The sequence below is a fragment of the Bufo bufo genome, chromosome 11 (genome assembly GCF_905171765.1).
Source record: "Bufo bufo chromosome 11, aBufBuf1.1, whole genome shotgun sequence".
NCBI classification, from domain to species: Eukaryota; Metazoa; Chordata; class Amphibia; order Anura; family Bufonidae; genus Bufo; species Bufo bufo.
Genome location: NC_053399.1, coordinates 61169894 through 61194133, shown reverse-complemented (window position 1 = coordinate 61194133; position 24240 = coordinate 61169894).

Sequence of the window (24240 nt, the reverse complement as noted above, 5' to 3'; positions counted from 1 at the left end):
GAGCAAGTACAGGTGCTAGTCAATTGGGTGGCCGACAGTGGATCCAGCACGTTCACATTATCTCCCACCCAGTCTTCTGCAGAAAGCGCACAGGTGGCGCCTGAAATCCATGCCCATCAGTCTGTCACATCACCCCCGTGCATATCGGGGAGCCTGTTTGAGCCTTAAGTCATGCAGCAGTCTCTTGTTGTTTGCTATTTGAAGACTCTGCTGGCAGGGTTTCCCAAGGGCATCCACCTAGCCCTTCCCCAGGGGTGGAAGACATAGAATGCACTGACGCACAACCACTTATGTTTCCTGATGAGGACATGGGAATACCACCTCAGCACGTCTCTGATGATGACGAAACACAGGTGCCAACTGCTGCGTCTTTCTGCAGTGTGCAGACCGAAAAGGAGGTCAGGGAGGAAGACTTGGTGGAAGACGATGCAGGGGACGATGAGGTCCTAGACCCCACATGGAATGAAGGTCGTGCCACTGACTTTCAGAGTTCGGAGGAAGAGGCAGTGGTGAGACCGAGCCAACAGCATAACAAAAGCGGGAGCAGGGGGCAAAAGCAGAGCAGCCGTCGCCAAAACAGTTCGCCGGCTACTGGCCACCATCAACAGTAACCGAGCACACCAAAGGCAGCTTCAAGGAGTTCCCTGGCATGGCACTTCTTCACACAATGTGCTGACGACAAGACCCGAGTGGTTTGCACGCTGTGCCATCAGAGCCTGAAGCGAGGCATTAACGTTCTGAACCTTAGCACAACCTGCATGACCAGGCATCTACATGCGAGACAGCACCTTCAAAACCAAAAAGAGGGCTCAGGCCCCTCCAGCTCCCTCTTCTGCTGCTGCCTCTGCCTCTTCCTCCACCTCTGGAAGAACGTTGGCACCTGCCGCCCAGCAAACAGAGGATGTGCCACCAACAACACCACCTCCGTCACCAAGCATCTCCACCATGTCACACGGAAGCGTTCAGCTCTCCATCTCACAAACCTTTGAGAGAAAGCATAAATTCCCACCTAGCCACCCTCGATCCCTAGCCCTGAATGCCAGCATTTCTAAACTGCTGGCCTTTGAAATGCTGTCATTCAGGCTGGTGGATACGGTGCGACAGTACGTCGTTCGCAGGTGCCACTACTTCTCCAGGAGAGCCGTGACCTCCCTGCACAACCAAGTATCGGATAAAATCAAGTGTGCACTGCGCAACGCCATCTGTGGCAAGGTCCACCTAACCACAGATACGTGGACCAGTAAGCACAGCCAGGGACGCTATATCTCCCTAACTGCACACTGGGTAAATGTAGTGGCGGTTGGGCCCCAGGCGGAGAGCTGTTTGGCGCACACCCTTCCGCCGCCAAGGATCGCAGGGCATCATTCTTTGCCTCCTGTTGCCTCCTCTTCCTACTCGGCTTCCTCCTCATCTTCTACCACTTCCTGATCCGGTCAGCGACAGACCTTCACCACCAACTTCAGCACAGCCAGGGGTAAACGTCAGCAGGCCGTTCTTAAACTGATGTGTTTGGGGGACAGGCCCCACACCGCGAGAGCTGCAACGATAATGGGCGAAATCTCGTTGCAGCTCTGGGACTACCCGGTTTGACGCACATCTCTTGCCTGGCGCATGTGCTGAATTTGATGGTGCAGAAATTCATTCACAACTACCCCAACATGTCAGAGCTGCTGCATAAAGTGTGGGCCGTCTGTGCGTGCTTCCGGGGTTCTCATCCTGCCGCCGCTCGGCTGTCTGTTCTACAGCGTAACTTCGACCTTCCCGCTCACTGCCTCATATGCGAAGTGCCCACCAGGTGGAACTCCGCCTTGCACATGCTGGAGAGACTGTGCGAGCAGCAGCAGGCCATAGTGGAGTTTCAGCTGCAGCATGCACGGGTGGGTCGCACTGCGGAACAGCACCACTTCACCACCAATGACTGGGCCTCCATGCGAGACCTGTGTGCCCTGTTGCGCTGTTTCGAGTACTCCACCAACATGGCCAGTGGCAATGACGCCGTTATCAGCGTTATAATACCACTTCTATGTCTCCTTGAGAAAACACTTAGGGCGATGATGGAAGAGGATGTGGCCCAGGATGAGGAGGAGGAAGAGGGGTCATCTCTAACACTTTCAGGCCAGTCTTTTAGAAGTGGCTCAGAAAGAGGATTTTTGCAACACCAGAGGCCAGGTACAAATTTGGCCAGCCAGGGCCCACTACTGGAGGACGAGGAGGAGGAGGATGAGGAGGAGGAGGAGGATAGGGATGAAGCATGTTCACAGCGGGGTGGCATCCAACACAGCTCGGGCCCATCACTGGTTCGTGGCTGGGGGGATGCTGAGGAAGCAGACGATACGCCTCCCACAGAGGACAGCTTGTCCTTACCTCTGGGCAGCCTGGCACACATGAGCGACTACATGCTGCAGTGCCTGCGCAACGACTGCAGAGTTGCCCACATTTTAATGTGTGCTGACTACTAGGTGGCCACCCTGCTGGATCCCCATTACAAAGACAATGTGCCGTCCTTAATTTCCTCACTGGAGCGTGATCGGAAGATGCGCGACTACAGGCGCACACTGGTAGACGCGCTCCTGAGAGCATTCTTGACTGACGCCGGGGGACAAGTGGAAGCACAAGGCGAAGGAAGGGGAGGAGGAAGAGGTCGCCAACGCAGCTGTGTCAGCGCCAGCACCTCAGAAGGCAGGGTTAGCATGGCCGACATGTGGAAAAGCTTTGTCACCTCGCTGCAACAACCGTCCCCAACTGCTGATATGGAGCCTGTTAGCAGGAGGCAGCATTTAAACAACATGGTGGAACAGTACTTGTGCACACGACTACACGTACTAACTGATGGTTCTTCCCCATTCAATTTCTGGGTCTACAAATTGTCCACATGGGCAGAGCTTGCCCTGTATGCCTTGGAGTTGCTGGCCTGCCTTGCAGCCAGTGTACTCTCTAAATGTGTATTTAGCACGGCAGGAGGAGTCATTACAGAGAGACGCAGCCGCCTGTCCACAGCCAACGTGGACAAGCTCACGTTCATTAAAATGAACCAGGCTTGGAACCCACAAGACTTGTCTGTACCTTGTGCAGAATAGACATTTATATCACCATTAAACATACATTCTTGTACTCAAGTCAAGTGTAATGATTCTTTTTTTTAATTATTTTTTATTTGTCCCAATATTTTGGGGGCTACCTAGACCAATATAAAATAAAAAAAACATTGTTGGCTACCTCCTCCTCCTCCATTGCTGCCTCCACCTACAACACCACATTCACCGCCTCCTCAACCTCCGGCTCCATATCCACTTCCTTCTCTGAGTTGCAGGTTAATAATTTGCAATTTTTTTTTTTTTTTTTCATTTTAAGTTATTTCCCTATTCACATTTGTTTGCAGAGCAGTTGCCATGCTCTTAAGCACATTTTACTGCCTTTTACATCCCTTTAGACTTTTCAATTACTATTTTAGAGCCATTTTAGTTTTAAAAAGTGCTAATTTTAGTGCCCTAAATTGAAAAAAATCTTATTTTCAATTGTCGGGTGACATTTTACCATTTTTTTACAAACCCTTGCTGTGCCTGGGTGACAGGGGCCTAAATCTCTCGAAATCCTCTGTTCTATTGCTGGGTGACATGAGCCCCCTTTTGCCATGAATGAACCCCTGCTGTGCCTGGGTGACAGGGGCCTAAATCTCCCAAAATCCTCTGTTCTATTGCTGGGTGACAAGAACCCCCTTTTGCCGTGAATGAACCCCTGCTCTGCATTGCTGACAGGGAACTAAATTTAGTGAAAACATCTGTTACTGATCGGAGGATGCGCGACTACAAGCGCACGCTGATGATAGCACTCCCACCTCACAGCAGGGGCACAGTGGAAGCACAAGGCGAAGGCAGAGGAGGAGGAAGAGGTCTCCAACGCAGCTGGGGCACCACCAGCACCTGAGAAGGCAGGGTTTGCATGGCCAAAATGTGGAAAAGCTTTGTCAGCCTTGGAGGTGCTGACCTGCCCTGCAGCCAGTGTATAGTGTTAACAGGTGTTTAGCACGGGAGAGAGCATTATCACAGGCCGCAGCCAATGTGGACAAGCTTACGTTTATTAAAATGAACCCACAGGACTTGTCCGTACCTTGTGCAGAATAGACATTTATACCAGCCTCGACCATCCATTCTTGTACTCAAGTGCACTTATTTTTTGTTTTATTTTGTTATATGTCCCAATATTTTGGGGGATACCCCAATTTAAAAATAAAAAACAACACAAATCAGTGTTGGCTACCTATTCCTCCTTCACCTCCGCTTCCACCTACACCGCCACGTCAACCTACACCGCCACATCCACCCATCCACCGCCTACTCAACCTCCTACTCCTAGATCCAGATTGTTATTTTTAATTTTTCTGTATTTTATGTTATTTTAAGTCATTTCCCTATCCACATTTGTTTGCAGAACAGTTGCCATGCTCTTAAGCACATTTTGATGCCTTTTGCAGCCCTCTAGCCCTTTCCAGGACTATTTTAGAGCCATTTTAGTGCCCAAAAGTTCGGGTCCCCATTGACTTCAATGGGGTTCGGGTCCCGAACCTGAACTTTTTTTTCAAGTTCGGCCGAACTTGCCGAACCCGAACATCCAGGTGTCCTCTCAACTCTAGTGGTGATCTGTGATATTGCTCCAAATCTCGTGGGTGAGTTTGTTTCCAATGGCGTTGTGCTAACTGTGAGTATGTTGGCCTGTGTTTTTGTGTTGGTGATGTGTTCTTCACATGATTCTGTTAGTTGTATCTGTGTCTCAAATTGTACACCTGTGTTGGAGATGGATATCGTTCTGGTCTTCTCTCTTTTGTTTGATATTGTGGTGGTCGATTTCGTGATTGGTAGTGTGGTGGAGTTTTGTCTAAAAAATGTGATTCGTTAAGTGACTGAAATCGATTAGCTACTGGGACATTATATGAAGTTTTTGTCGGATTTTTATTTTTACTTACATCGTTCATATAGTCTGTATCAGGGTCTATTTGTGCATGGTCTATATTTTTTGCCCCCTATTAATGATCAGTTTTTTTAAATCTCAATTTTTTTGTTTTTTTCATAATTATTTCAAGTTCTAGTTTATCAAGTCCTTTACATATCCGTTGTTGCCATTCATTAAATTCGTCATTTTGTACATGTGTAAACAGTTTTTTTAATTTTACTTATCTGATCCATAGTCTCTTCCAGAATCTCTGATCTTCTTTTAATTATCATTTGTACTAATATAATCGATTGTTTATTTAAAAAAGAGTTCCATTCAGTATTAAGTTCTTCATTAATAAGATCTGACGCAGGGCTCTTGGACAACATTACACCTTTGGGTATCAGGCCACTCGCCAGATATTGGTTGAGTGATTTGATCTCCCATTTTTGTCTCAATTGTTTGTGTAGTAGATTTTCTAGGTCCCTGGATTTATCTACCGTTGATCTTGTTGTTGTTCCTAGCGAAGCTGTGAGGTCCACACTTTCAAATACATATGTCTCTGCTTTTTTACATTTATTTTCAATGCAGTTCCAGATGTTCATAATGCTGATTTAGGGGAGCACTGCTATGGGGTAAAAGACAAGTAGTATTAAATATATATTGCGGCTCACCCCTCTCAGCTTTTGGACCTAGGTGCTCTTGTTAATTGACTACCCCGCAGTAAAGAAAAATGGTAATAACAGGCACCTGAAACTGCACTAAAAACAGTATTTTATTATGCAGATAAATACAGATAAAATATAATAAACCAATGGAAAAAGAAAGAAGAAAACTGATAGTAAAAATAGGTCATAGAATTATAGTATTCTGCACCGCATAGAGCTCAGTTGCAATGTGCACACTCTCCTTTGTTTCTTAAAAAAATACCTTAAAAGATCAAGATAAGACAGAGAGGTAGTTGCAATTTATATAAGAAGATATTTCAATGGATCTTTCATAGCAAGTCCCTCAAGGTTTAAAAATCTCACAATTCAGTGTCTTATATATGTCCAATTAATTCAATAGTTCCACTGTTCCATTTGATTAAATGATGTTGTATGCAAATGTCAATTCAATAGTATTGTATCCTGATATCAATTCGAAGGTATCTACCGTGTCCACATGGCAGTTCATATAATATCATATAATATCACTTCTCCACTTTTAGGTCGCAAACATAGGTGCTGTTCATAATAGTATAGGGTTCATATAGGATTGGATTTATGAATTAGTGATTGTAATCAATAGTCATGGAGTCAAACAGTTAATCCCAATGAACAGAATCATGTGAAGAACACAACACCAACACAAACACACAGGCCAACCTACTCACAGATAGCACAACGCCATTGGAAACAAACTCACCCACGAGATTTGTAGCAATATCACAGATCACCACGTGTACACGACAGGGAAAAAAGATAAGTAGGGGTGGATGAAGAAGGGACACTCAGAAGATATCGAACACGGCACCAATAGATGACAAAGTTATTAAGTAAGACCACACTCACAGAGTCACAGAACAAATAATTAAATAAAGGGCTAAAATTTTCCCCCACAACTAGCGTAGACAAATTCAACACTTACATTGGAATAGAAAAATGTATCCGGAAAGTTTGTCGGAAAAAATACCATATGAAGAATCCTATTATGAAGACCACTAACGACCCTTCAATTTATATACACACAGAATTGAAGCCAAAGTAAAAAAAATATCCGAGACAAGAGGTGAGTCACGAAATAGCGACATTCTGCAAATGTATAGAGTCAGACCTTAGGAAAGTAAATGGTAACAAATGAAAAATAATCTATCTAAACGAGAAATAGATGCTATCATACAACTCCAAAAATCGGAGGATATAGTAATCAGACCGGCCGATAAAGGGGGGGCAATTGTCATCCAAGATCTAAATTATTATAACCAGGAATGTATGAGACAATTATCTGACAAAGATACATATAAAATCCTAAAAAAAGATCCAACACAGGACTTTCTAAAAGAGCTTGTCAAATATTGTAAAATAGGTTTAGATAAGGGTATTCTAAGAGAACAGATGAATACTCATTCATCACGAACACCTAACAAAGAATACCAATCTTTTACTGTCTACCTAAAATCCACAAAAAAACAACGAACCCACCAGGAAGACTTATTATTTCTGGAATAGGGTCCATTTCATTAAACTTATCTCAATATGTCGACAGAATACTACAACCGATAGTTACAGATAGAGATGAGCAAATTTCTCAAAAATTTGATTCGCTGGTTCGCAGAATTTTCTGAAAAAATTTGCTTCGATCTGAATTTATTTGCGGCAAATCGCGTTTAAGAATGGCTATTTCCGAGCTGCACAGAGCCTTTATATGGATGTAGAACACTATGCCTTGCAGTAACACACATAGGGAATGTGCTGGGTTAGTGAAATAATACTGTCAGTGAGGATGACATGCAGATGACAGGCGTCGCTATTGGAATCACAGCACACTTCACTTATTTGGGCAGTCATGGGGCCAAAACTGACCAAATAACTCAAGTATTTATTCAGTCTTACAGGTCCATGTTAGTGTCAAGAAGGCTACAGAGTGGCAAAATGACAGTGTCTGGAGGTGGCGGCAGCATGAGAAGGCCACAGAGTGGCACAATTACAAGGTCTGGATAAAAGACTGAAGGCACAGATTTTTGAGAAAGATGCAGATGAAACGTTATTTGTAGAGCTGTACAACAGTAACCTGCAGATTAATGCAGCCCTCAAAAGCAAGTTGGGTTTGTTGGTTCCGAAACCTAAAATAGATTGTGGGGCGGGTGATCAGTCCAAGACCTTCAAGCAGCAGCAGCAGCATGATGATAAAAATGAGTGGCAAGGTGACATAGTGTGGAAATGGCAGCATGAGGAGGCCACATAGTGGCACAATGACAGATTCTGGATAAAAGACTTAGGGCACAGATTGTTGAGAAATATGCAAATGGAAAGTTATCTGTAGAGATGTACGACGGTAACCTGCAGATTAATGCAGCCCTCAAAAGCAAGTTGGGCTTGTCGGTTCCAAAACCTAAATTAGTTTGTGGGGCGGGTGATCAGTCTAAGGCCTTTTAAGCAGCAGCAGCAGCATGATGATAAAAATGAGTGACAAGGTGACATAGTGTTGAGATGGCAGCAACAGCAGAAGCATGATACCCCATAGTGGCAAGGTGACATAGCGTGGAGATGGTAGCAACAGCAGCAGCATGATACCAAAGAGTGGCAAGGTGACATAGTGTGGAGATGGCAGCAACAGCAACCCTCCGACTGTTGGCTGGGGCTGTCCGATGTCACTTAGGATGAATTGGATGACCAAGTTAACCAATCAATAACTGCTGGGTTGCTGGTCAAGACATGACCAGTAGATGACAATGGGAGCTCAGGCCTCTCGCTGTGACTCCTGCTGCCACGGCCCCTTAATCTGCTGCAACCCCTGCCTGCGCCATAAACATTTATGCCTCTGCCACTCCTCTGTGCATGTCCTGGCACTTCTCTGTCTGACATACTTTTAGCTGAACTAAAATAATTAAAGGCAAATTAAAACAACCCTAAAAGCCCAGAATATATTTCTCTTTTTGGACAGAAATAGGCAACTAACCACTTTTAGCACAAATACAAGTAAGCTTGAACTGCCTATATATTTCTCGTTTTGGACTAAAATAGGCCACTAAATTATTATAGCGAAAATAAAAGCAAACATGACCTGCATATATATTTCTCGTATTCGACTGAAAAATGCCAATAAATGATTTTAGCGTAAATAACAGGAAAAGTTAACTGCATATATTTTTCGTTTTTGTTTCTTACATAAATGCTTTTAGCGCAAATACCACCAAAATGTGAACTGCGTATATTTTTCTCTTATTGTACTAAACTGGCAAAAAATGGTTTGAATGCAAATAACACCAAATGTCAACTGTGTGTATGAAATAACTTCAGAAGTGACCTGAGTAAATATATTTCTTGTTGAACTGAAATAGTCCACTATACGCTTTCACCAGAAATAACTGCAACAGTGCAGTGGGTATATATTTTTCTTGTATTACTGAAAGAAGACCACTATAGGCTTTCACAGGTATTTAATGCAACAGTGCAGTGGGTATATATATTTTTTGTATTACTGAAATACGGCCTTATACTCTTTCGCTAGAAATTACTGCAACTGTGTAGCGGGTATATATTTTTCATTTTTAACTTAAATATGTCCCTATACGCTTTCAACAGTAATTACTGCAACAGTGCAGTGGGTATATATTTTTCTTGTATTACTGAAATAAGGCCACTATACACTTTATCCAGAAATAACTGCAGAAGTGACCTGTGAAAATATATTTCTTGTTGTACTGAAATAAGGCCACTATACGCTGTCATAGGTATTTAATGCAACAGTGCAGTGCGTATATATTTTTCTTTGTTTACTATTAGGACATACAGTAGAGACCAAAAGGACACACCTTCTCATTCAAAGAGTTTTCTTTATTTCCATGACTATGAAGGCATCAAAACTATGAATTAACACATGTGGAATTATATACATAACAAACAAGTGTGAAACAACTAAAAATATGTCATATTCTAGGTTCTTCAAAGTAGCCACCTTTTGCTTTGATTACTGCTTTGCACACTCTTGGCATTCTCTTGATGAGCTTCAAGAGGTAGTCCCCTGAAATGGTCTTCCAACAGTCTTGAAGGAGTTCCCAGAGATGCTTAGCACTTGTTGGCCCTTTTGCCTTCACTCTGCGGTCCAGCTCACCCCAAACCATCTTGATTGGGTTCAGGTCCGGTGACTGTGGAGGCCAGGTCATCTGACGCAGCACCCCATCACTCTCCTTCATGGTCAAATAGCCCTTACTTTCAAAGTTTTCCCAATTTTTCGGCTGACTGACTGACCTTCATTTCTTAAAGTAATGATGGCCACTCGTTTTTCTTTACTTAGCTGCTTTTTTCTTGCCATAATACAAATTCTAACAGTCTATTCAGTAGGACTATCAGCTGTGTATCCACCTGACTTCTCCTCAACGCAACTGATGGTCCCAACCCCATTTATAAGGCAAGAAATCCCACTTATTAATCCTGACAGGGCACACCTGTGAAGTGAAAACCATTTCAGGGGACTACCTCTTGAAGCTCATCAAGAGAATGCCAAGAGTGTGCAAAGCAGTAATCAAAGCAAAAGGTGGCTACTTTGAAGAACCTAGAATATGACATATTTTCAGTTGTTTCACACTTGTTTGTTATGTATATAATTCCACATGTGTTAATTCATAGTTTTGATGCCTTCAGTGTGAATCTACAATTTTCATAGTCATGAAAATAAAGAAAACTCTTTGAATGAGAAGGTGTGTCCAAACTTTTGGTCTGTACTGTATATACGACACTGAATTGGGAGATTTTTTACCGTGAGGGACTTGCTATGAAAGATCCATTGAACTATCTACTTATATAAATTGCAACTACCTCTCTGTCTTATCTTGATCTTTTAAGGTATTTTTTAAGAAACGTAGGAGAGTGTGCACACTGAAACTGAGCTCTATGAAACTGAGTGTGCAGAATACTATAATTCTATGACCTATTTTTACTACCAGTTTTCTTCCTTCTTTTTCCATTAGTTTATTATATTTTATCTGTATTTATCTGCATAATAAAATACTGTTTTTAGTGAAGTTATGGGTGGTAGAGTGCCTGTTATTACAATTTTTTACTAAGAATGGGAATATGTCACCCATCAATCTAACAGACGGATTAACTATATCAATATGTAAGCAATGCAGCCTATGCAGGTGTACCTCACACAAAAATTGGGGATATTTCACCCACTGAACTAACAGACAAATTAACTATTATAATTTCACTGTCATGTATGCAATGCAGGTGTACCTCACACAAAATTGGGTATATTTCACCCACCGAACAAAAAAACTAATTAATCAGATCCAACACGAAGAAGTAAAGAAATCAGCGGGACTCACCACTTGCAGGATGTCATCATTCCGTTATTTATTGCGATTTGCAAAACATGCATAAGAGCATCACAGGGCTGAGGCGGACAAACCTTTACTTAGAACAAAAACCGCCTAAGCGGTGTAAGGCAGCGACGGCCGTTTCGCACGATTGTGCGAATTCCGGCTACCTGTGTAACGCAGACAGGTGTGCCGGCCTATTTAAGGAGGAGCGTGAGATTAACCCCATGAGGGGTGTGTAGTTCTTAAACGAAAAAGGGCATCACCTGTGTGCGTGTTACAATGAAAATCATCCACAGCAATCAAGTAAAATCTCAGATAAATACACTAAGATCATTTAGACCTAGGGGTCCCATGGCATCCGTGCAAATTATCCATCACGCTTCTTTTTGTAATAAGAGGCGATGCCTGTCACCTCCTTGTGTCATGAATGGGATCACCTCAACTCCAGCAAAGCCCAGGCATTTTTACGTGGATCCTCACACAAAATTTGAGTATATTTCACTCACTGAACTAACAGACGTATTAACTATATCGATTTCACTGTCACACATGCAGTGCAGGTGTATCTCACACATAAATTGGGTATATTTTACCCACCGAGCTAACAGACAAATTAACTATTATAATTTTTCTGTCACGTATGCAATGCAGGTGTACAGCACACAAAAATTGGATATATTTCACCCACCAAACTAACAGATGAATTAACTATGTCAATTTCACTGTCACGTATGCAGTGCAGGTGTACCTCAGACAAAATATGGGAATATGTCACCCACCAAACTAACAGACAGATTAATTATTATATTTTTGTGTAAGGGCCAGGGTACAAAGATGGTGCATTGCACCCACAAAAACATTGCCATAGGTCACCCACAGAATTAACAGCCAGATTAATTATTATATTTCTGTGTCAGGGGTGCAAAGCTGGTATATTGCACCCACAAAAATTCTTTATACTGTAGGTTAACCACAAAATAAATAGCCAGATTCCTAACTCTCTCCCTCAGTTCAGCTGCCTGCTTCCTGTCCCTGCATTATTCAGAGCTGACGGGCGGTTCTACATCTGATCCAGCTTATATAGAGGCTGGGTCACATGATGCACCGGCCAATCACAGCCATGCCATTAGTAGGCATGGCTGTGATGGATTTCTAAGTGCCTACAGATTAAAAGCTTGTTGATTGGCTGCCCTGCAGCATTTCAACAAGCTTTATTAAATGCCCGAACACCGAACTCGAACCCAAACTTTTCCGACAAAAGTTCGGGTTTGGCTCCGGGTACGCGTACTCGCAAAAATCGGTACGGACCCAAACTTTACAGTTCGGGTTCGCTTAACACTATGTTAAACTATAGTTAAAGAGAGCCATATGCTACATCATCACTTATGCTACATCATCAACTCATGTTATTAATGGATAACCTGACTATAAATGGGAAAATCTTCATGTTCTCTCCTACCAGAAGAAGACACACTAAATGCAAGTACAGTGATCCCTCAAAATACAATTGCCTCAGGATACAATATTTTCAACATACAATGGTCTTTTCTGACCCATCGTAAGTTGAAACTAGACAATGTCTCAGAGTAAGATCCAAACAATCAAGGCCACTTCTCTGGTAAAAATTGCTGTATTATTATTTATTTATTTTATGCACTTATAAAGAGCTACTATATCACACAGCCCTTTACATACATTAGCATCCAACTGTCCACAATGGGGCTCACAATCTAAGTTATCAACTATTCTTGACTGTTATATGTAAAGACTTGTTTTAACCGTCTTAGTTACCTGCTTATTTTTCTTAAATCTTTTTTTATTATCTTGGATGACATTTTAGGGCTTTGGAACAGATTACTCAACTTACAATGGTTTCAACGTACAATGGTCGTCCTGGAGCCAAATAATATTGTAACTTGAGGGCGCACTGTATTTGGTTTCTACTGATTTTATATGTATAATAATATTACAATGCTCTACGAATATATATTAGAAGAAACCTCCAGCAGGGAAGCATTGTCTCTTCTGATTGTTCCTTCCTCCTTCGCTTATATTGCAATGTTAAAATAATACTACCTGATCCAGGGGTCTGGATAGGCAGCCATCTTTTTCTGCTAAAGGGCCCATGGCAAGGCATATATGCTATAGATGCATATCATGCAGCTGCTAAGGGACCCTTGTAATGAGGAGGCCCTGTTCTGAGGTTCATGAGACAATATGGCTATGCTTGTCTGTATTGAACAGTGCTACTCACTTCTGAAATCTTGTCAGATAGGTCAACTCAGCTGATCAGGCATGTATGAGCAATGCATATGAGGTTTATTCTAGGCTGAATCCTTGTAATTATCCTCAACACAGTAGGTAAAAAGATGATATTTTTGCCAGGGTTCAACAGAACAAGTTGGACTGTTAGAAAGCATAGGAGCTGATTATTATCAAATCCTGCCTACAGGGAGATTACAGGGGCAAACTTAAACAGTAAACACAGCAATAAGATATGGATAAACATAAGATATGGGACATGACCAATTTAGTCTTGGATGCTCCTTTGCTACTGGGAGGGTAAGAATCACCACAAAGCTCTCTCCTCTTCAGAAAACAAAATTGGCCTAATTGCCATAGAAGTCTAAAGATCAGTGGTTGTGAGGTGAGTGATTGGCTGCAGCGGTCACATGCCCTATTCCAGAACATCATTGTGCATTTCACCAATACTGCGGCATACACAGTAACGTGCTAGCATAGGGCACATGAGCATTGTAACCAACCACTGTCCTGAGTGGTAGATTTCTAATTTTCTTGGACCTTATATGACTTTGCAATTATGAAAAAATAAAACAACAGTTAAACATAATTTTAGTAGAACAAAATATATCTATAATTTTATTTTATTTCACATGAGGATAACCGTATCACAGCAGAGAATGTCCAGTCACAAAGCAACATGCATATGCAGTAGCGCTAGACTGAGTATATTAAAGATCATTTTAGCAGTCCTAGAAGCACTTTATTCAGGATAATACAGTACTAGTATTTGGAGTTTGCACACAATAACAGCGAAGGTAGGCCGTATAATTTCCTGTAACCATATTTATACAATACCCGATTCTGTATATGTTACTAATATATCACACATAGTAATCATAGGTTGCACAGGGAAGTCCCAGTTTTTTTTTCTCTATAAATAAAGAGAGCTTCTGGGAGTTCCTGGGGGACTTGTTGTACTGTATATACATATGTATTGCTTTGTCCCTCCTGGTCAGTTATTTCCCCAGGAAGGGAACTAAGGATTTGGAGGCAACTACGTGAAGTCCTCACTCATAAGGTAAAATACCAATTACTTTGACACAATGTATTGTTAACAACTTGTCCAGATCTTGGTCCTGGCATTGTATGAACAGTAAGTGTTTTTGCTATCACCTATACAGGCCCTCCTCTCAGATTTAGATTTGTAGACCAATTTTTTTTAATGCAAAGTGCTGCCAATTGACTTTCGTGTAAAATGGAACGAACATGTTAAATATGTATATCAAACATTTACTGTATTATCATTTTTAAAATACTAGTGTTTATTTTAATTTTTTTAAGGTCCCATAATATTCATTACAAATAATGTACAATGCATTGTTGCACACACAAATTTCATTCTCTAATGACACTTTACAATGTATGTACCTAAAGAAGAGTTCTACCTCAGAATGCATGGTACAGCCAATGAATCCTTATGGTCCTTGATTTTATTCTGTTCCAATTAACCATGGTGGTGCTTGTAGGAGCCTACATAATTCCTGCAATCTACTCATTGTCTATCCATAGCCAATAATACAAGTGGTTGGATGCCACTCAGTATTAAAAATCGTCCATGTGTTGCAGCTGAGATTATTTAATACTGATGTCTGAAAAAGACCTAAGATTCCGTATGTAGCACCCTCATCCCTTCACCCACTGTACAATGTCAGTTCCATATATCAACTTTTGCTTGGTCAAAATTGCTGACAGATTCCCTTATAATGGTACAGTACCTTGATTTGTACCTTGAATATTTGTAAAACAGGGCATTTCTTAGTGATTCAACAGTTACTGTACCAGCTGTGCCATGCTGACAATGTAGAGGACTCCGGAGCGCATGCACAGCAGTCCCTACAATATATTTCAGCGCAACTTTAAAAGCTGACAGTGGAGAACAGAGAGCCATAGGAAAACAAAATAATAGCAATATGGACTCTTTATCTGCAATACTACTATTGTAGTACTGCACATAATAGTCAAGATTGTGCTGACAGATCCCCTTTAAGCACGTCCTTCATTGGCACAGAAGATATCACTTCCTTAGAAAATGTCTTGATAATTCTCCTCCTATGTGTGTGAAATCACTAGAAATGTGACATGAGATACATTTTTTAACTAACTGGCCTATTCCTACTATTATCTATGCCCCCGTTACACCAGAAATATAACTTTCATAATAGGGTAATTAGCCTCTAGGTGCAGGGGGGGGCGTTGCCCCTGCTCCTAGAGGCTCCGTTCTCCCACCTCTGGCCACGCCCTGCTACACTAGATTGACAGGGCCAGGCAGCATTGGTCTCCTACTGCCGGCAGTGTCTGCCGTGTAAATCTCGCACCGTCCCGTTCAGTATTCGGCGCAGGTGCAGTGAGTGAAGGGCGCTCGCTGGCTGCTGGCTTCCTTACTGCGCCTGCGCCGAATACTGACCGGCCCGAGATTTCCCCAGTGCACAGGGCCGGCAGTTGGAGGTGAAGGCTGTCTGGCCCTGTCAATCTACTGTAGCAGGGCATGGCCAGAGGTGGGAGAACGGAGACTCTAGGAGCAAGGGCAACACCCCCCCTGCACCTCAAGGCTAATTAGTATATTATAAAATATATATTTCTGGAGTAACGGGGGCATAGATAAAAGTAGGAATAGGCTAGTTAGATTCAGCTGACATTAGCACATCGCTTATGTCAGCTGGTTTAATAGGGTTAATTCTGGTAACAGAAACCCTCTTAACTCCAATAATTCACTCTGTAAGTGAGCTGAAGTTACTAATCTAACAATGAGGAAAATAAATACCAGCTACAGATAGAGTTGTGTAAATGACTTTGATATATAATATTAAATCTGTAACTCCACCTGATCTTTAATTTATGTAACACTGACTCATAATCAGAATAGTGAAAGTGTATCGCCACATAGGCAGAGGCTTTGCTAGAGGGAAGAGCGAGCAGGGAGATTGGGATTGAGGGGGAGCAATAAATGACCTTGACTAAGGTAATAGAGCAGCAACATAAATGTTTCCCAGGGTGATGTAATACCTATGTATATCTACAATAAGTTGGCACTATGTATTTACCGCTATCCAAGTAATACTATACAAGAGGAAAATTTTTGATTGATTATATATATATATATATATATATATATATATATATATACAGGGAGTGCAGAATTATTAGGCAAGTTGTATTTTTGAGGATTAATTTTATTATTGAACAACAACCATGTTCTCAATGAACCCAAAAAACTCATTAATATCAAAGCTGAATATTTTTGGAAGTAGTTTTTAGTTTGTTTTTAGTTTTAGCTATTTTAGGGGGATATCTGTGTGTGCAGGTGACTATTACTGTGCATAATTATTAGGCAACTTAACAAAAAAAAATATATACCCTTTTTAATTATTTATTTTTACCAGTGAAACCAATATAACATCTCAACATTCACAAATATACATTTCTGACATTCAAAAACAAAACAAAAACAAATCAGTGACCAATATAGCCACCTTTCTTTGCAAGGACACTCAAAAGCCTGCCATCCATGGATTCTGTCAGTGTTTTGATCTGTTCACCATCAACATTGCGTGCAGCAGCAACCACAGCCTCCCAGACACTGTTCAGAGAGGTGTACTGTTTTCCCTCCTTGTAAATCTCACATTTGATGATGGACCACAGGTTCTCAATGGGGTTCAGATCAGGTGAACAAGGAGGCCATGTCATTAGATTTTCTTCTTTTATACCCTTTCTTGCCAGCCACGCTGTGGAGTACTTGGACGCATGTGATGGAGCATTGTCCTGCATGAAAATCATGTTTTTCTTGAACGATGCAGACTTCTTCCTGTACCACTGCTTGAAGAAGGTGTCTTCCAGAAACTGGCAGTAGGACTGGGAGTTGAGCTTGACTCCATCCTCAACCCGAAAAGGCCCCACAAGCTCATCTTTGATGATACCAGCCCAAACCAGTACTCCACCTCCACCTTGCTGGCGTCTGAGTCGGACTGGAGCTCTCTGCCCTTTACTAATCCAGCCACGGGCCCATCCATCTGGCCCATCAAGACTCACTCTCATTTCATCAGTCCATAAAACCTTAGAAAAATCAGTCTTGAGATATTTCTTGGCCCAGTCTTGACGTTTCAGCTTGTGTGTCTTGTTCAGTGGTGGTCGTCTTTCAGCCTTTCTTACCTTGGCCATGTCTCTGAGTATTGCACACCTTGTGCTTTTGGGCACTCCAGTGATGTTGCAGCTCTGAAATATGGCCAAACAGGTGGCAAGTGGCATCTTGGCAGCTGCACGCTTGACTTTTCTCAGTTCATGGGCAGTTATTTTGCACCTTGGTTTTTCCACACGCTTCTTGCGACCCTGTTGACTATTTTGAATGAAACGCTTGATTGTTCGATGATCACGCTTCAGAAGCTTTGCAATTTTAAGAGTGCTGCATCCCTCTGCAAGATATCTCACTATTTTTGACTTTTCTGAGTCTGTCAAGTCCTTCTTTTGACCCATTTTGCCAAAGGAAAGGAAGTTGCCTAATAATTATGCGCACCTGATATAGGGTGTTGATGTCATTAGACCACACCCCTTCTCATTACAGAGATGCACATCACCTAATATGCTTAATTGTAGTAGGCTTTCGAGCCTATACAGCTTGGAGTAAGACAACATGCATAAAGAGGATGATGTGGTCAAAATACTCATTTGCCTAATAATTCTGCACTCCCTGTACAGGGTGGGCCATTTATATGGATACACCTTAATAAAATGGGAATGGTTGGTGATATTAACTTCCTGTTTGTGGCACATTAGTATATGTGAGGGGGGAAACTTTTCAAGATGGGTGGTGACCATGGTGGCCATTTTGAAGTCAGCCATTTTGAATCCAACTTTTGTTTTTTCAATAGGAAGAGGGTCATGTGACACATCAAACTTATTGGGAATTTCACAAGAAAAACAATGGTGTGCTTGGTTTTAACGTAACTTTATTCTTTCATGAGTTATTTACAAGTTTCTGACCACTTATAAAATGTGTTCAATGTGCTGCCCATTGTGTTGGATTGTCAATGCAAGCCTCTTCTCCCACTCTTCACACACTGATAGCAACACCGCAGGAGAAATGCTAGCACAGGCTTCCAGTATCCGTAGTTTCAGGTGCTGCACATCTCGTATCTTCACAGCATAGACGATTGCCTTCAGATGATACGAGATGTGCAGCACCTGAAACTACGGATACTGGAAGCCTGTACTAGCATTTCTCCTGCGGTGTTGCTATCAGTGTGTGAAGAGTGGGAGAAGAGGGTTGCATTGACAATCCAACACAATGGGCAGCACATTGAACACATTTTATAAGTGGTAAGAAACTTGTAAATAACTCATGAAAGAATAAAGTTGCGTTAAAACCAAGCATACCATTGTTTTTCTTGTGAAATTCCCAATAAGTTTGGTGTGTCACATGACCCTCTTCCTATTGAAAAAACTAAAGTTGTATTCAAAATGGCCGACTTCAAAATGGCCGCCATGGTCACCACCCATCTTGAAAAGTTTCCCCCCTCACATATACTAATGTGCCACAAACAGGAAGTTAATATCACCAACCATTCCCATTTTATTAAGGTGTATCCATATAAATGACCCACCCTGTATATATATATTTATTAGCCTTGCTTTATGGACTTACCGTGGCTTTGTTGTAGAAGGAAATGACATTGCTGATACTTTGCTCTTCTGACCCCATGATATGACACACATGTTTGTGTTTGTCTCTATTCACCACAAAATATATTAACTATATAACTAAAATAACAATGACAATCAAGCAGCGAAAAGCATTAAAAGGCAGAATTGAGCCCTACTCTTTGAACTCTGACGTTTCCATAGTTACTGTCCGTATACCATACTGACACTAACATCTTAATACATTTTCCTGCCTTTTTGTTTGCACATAATGCAAAAACACTTAGCATGTAGATACCTAGATTGCTTATGATATGTAAAATGAAAACAATACAAAGAAAGCATAAGAGAAAATAAGCATTGTTAGCTATATTTTTCTTTAGGGCAGACCAAATGCTTTTTCTATAAGTGTAGCTATTCTGCTGGCAGGGTGAGATGTGAGATTTTTCAGATTTGAACACCATGGATGCATTAGTGTCAGCTTGAAATGAATATGATTCTGTGCATAGTAAAATAATATGACATGTTTAGTATACTCATGTGTACACACATCTGGATGTATGTAATAGATCTATTATGTACTGTGCATTTATACTTCATAGGATCTAAGCAGCAGGATTTAAATGCCTTGTTTATGAAATCTTTCTAAAAAATGTGCTCACTTTATTCTGTCCTTAAAGGGGTTTTCCAGACTAAACAATTGATGGCCTAACTTTAGCATGATTGTTGGGAATTTGAGGTCCACGACCATCAGAACGAAGAGATTGTGAAATAGTGTGGGATCCTTAGGCCCCCTGCACACTGACGTTTTTTTCCCGTTTACTGGACGTTTTTTGCGTTCCGTATACGGTCCGTATACGGAACCATTCATTTCAATAGTTCCGCAAAAAAAAACGGAACACATACGGAAATGCATCCGTATGTCTTCCGTTTCTGTTCCGTTTTTTGCTGAACTATCTATTGAAAATGTTATGCCCAGCCCAATTTTATCTATGCAATTACTGTATACTGTATATGCCATACGGAAAAACGGAACGGAAAAACGGAACAGAAACGGAAGCACAACGGAAACAAAAAACGGAACAACGGATCCGTGAAAAACGGACTGCAAAACACTGAAAAAGCCATACGGTCGTGTGCAATAGGACTTGGGTGTAGTTGTGCCTGTTGCGGTTACTCAATTTCTTTCAAGAGAAGATGAGCATAGAAATATGTATGCCCTATGCTTAAGATAGGCCACTTATGTTTTAGTCCCATGGAACCCTTTTAAAGTTGATTGCATTGAGTTATGTTAGCAGTTTACATCAACAGTTTACAACACTAAGCAAGACTTTAAGATTTAAGTAAACCTGTCAGATGATTTGTGCTTCTGTCAGAGAACAAAATATGATAGAAGCTCAAATGTTTTCTCATCATTCTGCCGAATAATGACAAAGTTAATCAGGTCTTAGTTGAAGCACCTTTGGCAGCGATTACAGCCTCCTATCTTCTTGGGTATGATGCGACAAGGTTTGCACTTGTGGATTTGGGGGTTTTCTTCTCTTCAGATCCTCTCAAGCTTTGTCAGTTTGGATAAGGACCATTTTAGGTATTTGACTGGGTTCAAGTTGGGGCTGTGGCTGAACCACTCAGGGACATTCACAGAATTGTCCCTAAGCCACTCCTGTGTTGTCTTGATCATGTGCTTAGGGTCATTGTCTTGTTGGAAGGTAAACCTTAGTCCCAGTCTGAGGTCCAGAGCTCTCTGGATCCGGTATTTATTAAGAATATCTCTTGACTTTGCCCCATTCAGCTTGCCCTCAAACCTGACCAGTCTCTCTGTTCCAGTCGCTGACAAACAACTCCACAGCATGATGCTGCCACCACCAAGCCTCAGTATAGAGATGGTATTGGGCAGGTGATTAGCAGTGCCTTGTTTCCTCCAAACATGATGCTTAGAATTGAGGCAAGAAAGTTCAATCTTGGTTTCATCAGACCAGAGAAACTTGTTTCTCACAGTATGAGAGTCCTTTAGGTGCTTTTTTGCAAACTTCCATGTGTCTTTTACTGAGGGAAGGCTTCTTTCTGGCTACTCTGCCATAAAGCCCAGATTGGTGGAGTGATGCAGTGATGGTTGACCTTCTGGAAGATTCTCCCATCTGCACACAGGATCTTTGGAGCTCAGCCAGAGTGATTATTACAGTCTAGGTCACTCTTATCAAGGCCCTTTTTCCTAATTACTTAGTTTGGTAGGAAGGTCAGCTCCAAATCATGTCAAATCAACTGAATTTACCACAAGTGGACTCCAGTCAAGGTGTAGAAACATCTCAAAGATGATCAAGAAAATTGGGAGGCCCCAGAGCAAAATTTTAAGTGTCATAGTAAACGATCTGAATAATTATATCCATGCAGAATTTAGTTCTTTCTTTTTAATATATTTTCAAACATTTCTAAAATTCTCTTTCCACAAAATTCTCTTTCACTTTCTCATGATGTGCTATTGATTGTAGATTGATTGGGGAAAACTTGACTTTGTTTTTATGTTTTCCCAAGGCTGCAACATAGCAATATGTGAAAGTGTCTGAAGACTTTCTAAATGCTCTGTATGTAGAGAAGACATTGAGAGTCCTGATTACCCTGCCCACTTTCTTGTGACTGATAGCCCTATGCGTACACACTGATAAAAGAAAAGCTGTCAATCACCATGTGGGTGATGGTTAGTTTCTGATATACAGAGAATGCTAAAGGTTTTGGAATGAGCCCAAAAACTTTTAACAACTTTTTGACTTGCACATAAAAACATCTATGATCCTAGTCTCTAACCCAATTTATATAAACCATGTCTGGTGATGTGTGCTGCCATATCTGAGAGCAGCAGTATACAGTAGAGGAGTTCTGCGATATACTGTATAGGTATATATAATCTGGATCAGGATTTCTGAGTAAAATGATATACCAACAAAAGCTGAGACCAGCAATTATATATACCGCACGGCCACAAAACATGAAACTCCTACAAAAGCAAAACCAACCCGCGGTAATGTCCGTATAAATCTTTATTGAACAAATATGCACACATACAAGTGAAAAAGCTAGTGAGCGAAACGGACGTCGGGCCGTCCCTCCAGCCAGGTTGGTTATCTGCTATGTATTTATTATGCTATTATCGCTTCTTATGTGTTAGTACCGAGTGTTAGTGGTACTTTATACAGTGTTATGCTTATTGGTCTATTCAAGCCACCCAGGTTTGAATTATATAGGCCTGTGGTATATTTATGCATTCATTGATGAGACTGGCATATAGCATATTGATTGGTTCATTCCTTTCTGGATATTTCTTGGTGTATCACATAAGCAGCGGTAACTATATGCAACTATTATGTATTGACATACGTACTGGCATTGAGGGGGGGGGGGGGGTTTATCCACACTTCTCTGCATTTCCCTACTGGGTTTTAATTATTTATCTTGTATCTGAGTAAAATGCAGAGTAAATTCTGACAGGACTCCTTGGAAAAACAGTGAGAGTCCTGATTACATATCACACATAGTGATTGACAGCTTTCCCTGTATCAGTATGTGTACACAGAAAGCTGTCAGTTAGGCCGAGTTCACACGAACGTGTGTGATCCCTGCCCGTGCTGCGGCCCGCAAATAGTGGGCCGCAATGCGTGATCGCCGGCCGTAGGTCAGCCGCATCAGATCGCGGACCCATTCACTTTAATGGGTCCGCGATCCGCCCGCTCCGCAAAAAGATAGGACATGTTTTATCTTTTTGCGGAACGGACGTACGGGACGTAGCCCCACGGAAGCACTCCGTAGTGCTTCCGAGGGGTCCCGTCCCGTGCGGCCGTTCCGCGGTTTCGGATTTGCGGACCCATTGAAGTGAATGGGTCCGCATCCGTGATGGGGAATGCACACGGAACTGTGGCCGTGTATTGCGGCCCGCAATTTGCGGGCCGCAATACGGCCACAGATCACACACGTTCGCGTGAACTTAGCCTTACTTTGTGTGTGCTGGGCACTCAGGATTCTCACTGTCTTTCCTTTTTAACTTAGAAATCCTGTTTCATATCATTTAAACCTTTATATCACAGAGCTAAAAAAATTTCCCTCTCATATACTAATGCTCTCAGACAAGGCAACATAAATCAACAGAGATGATGTTTTTTAAATGGGATAACGGCTCATACTATGCAATCCTAAAATATTTTTTTTTGTTTTTCAATTTATTATTGAGTTTACATTAGTTCTAAGTAAAAGCTAGAAGAGTACTCATAAGAACTATTCATGATATAACTGCAGTTTTGGTACACAATTAGAATTCTTTCAATAAACTTTCTTCACTAGAATTGGATTTGCCATTTTTGGGAAGCATAGTAGTAATAAATGTTATATGAAGCAGTTTATATAACTAGAAAACAAGGCAAATATTATAATTTTTTTGCATGTCAAGTAACGCTTCAAAGACTGTAACTCCATGTGCAAGAAAGCTAGGAGATTAAATCCTGCACCCTGACAATGACATTTATTCACTTTCTCGCACCTACTTAACCAATTCAACCAATTTCTATTCTCTTAGGTATTAGTCTTATTATGAGTATGTATTGTCTATAGGCAATATGCAACATCAAACAATATAAAAATATTGTTTAGGTTGCTGCATATATTTCCTATAAACACTAATAAGAGCTACGGTAGGTGATGGTATGAACATGGTGCCACCATATAAATCTTAAGATACATCTTTTGCTGGATCATCCAATTAGAGATGTGCTGCAATTTCTTCACTTGTAATAATGCAATTAAGCAGTGACATATGATGTTAATGGGATCTGATATGGAACTGCTAGAAAGAAAAGAGCCTCAGGCATGCTGTGCTGAATAAAGATATCACACACACCTCTATTATTATTAGGTCTAATAAGGAGAATTAGATACAGAAACAGATAAAATATTCTAAAGACATGTTCCTACTGTTGAATGACACTAAGGTACAGAGGATCTATAACACATCTCCCTACCCCTGGGTTAATTATGAACACTCATCTACTGGATGTATCTGGTTGCAAGCAATATAAATTAGGCAAGTATTACAAGTAAGCCTTTCATGACCTTTGATTCATATCATAATGTGACAGAAATGTGGTATATTCTGTAGATCAATTATTTACCTATGCAATAATTTGAGTGAATTTTCTATTTTTGAAAATATGGGAATGAAACGATTTATAATTATATCACTGCATTAAGTTGGTCTTTGGCTGCTTGAGATATTATATCACCAGTTCTCAGCCTATCTTTAAAGGAAAGGCCACACAAACTCAACAGCTTCTGTTATAAAGCATTGTGCTCTATAACATGCTGCCTAGAGA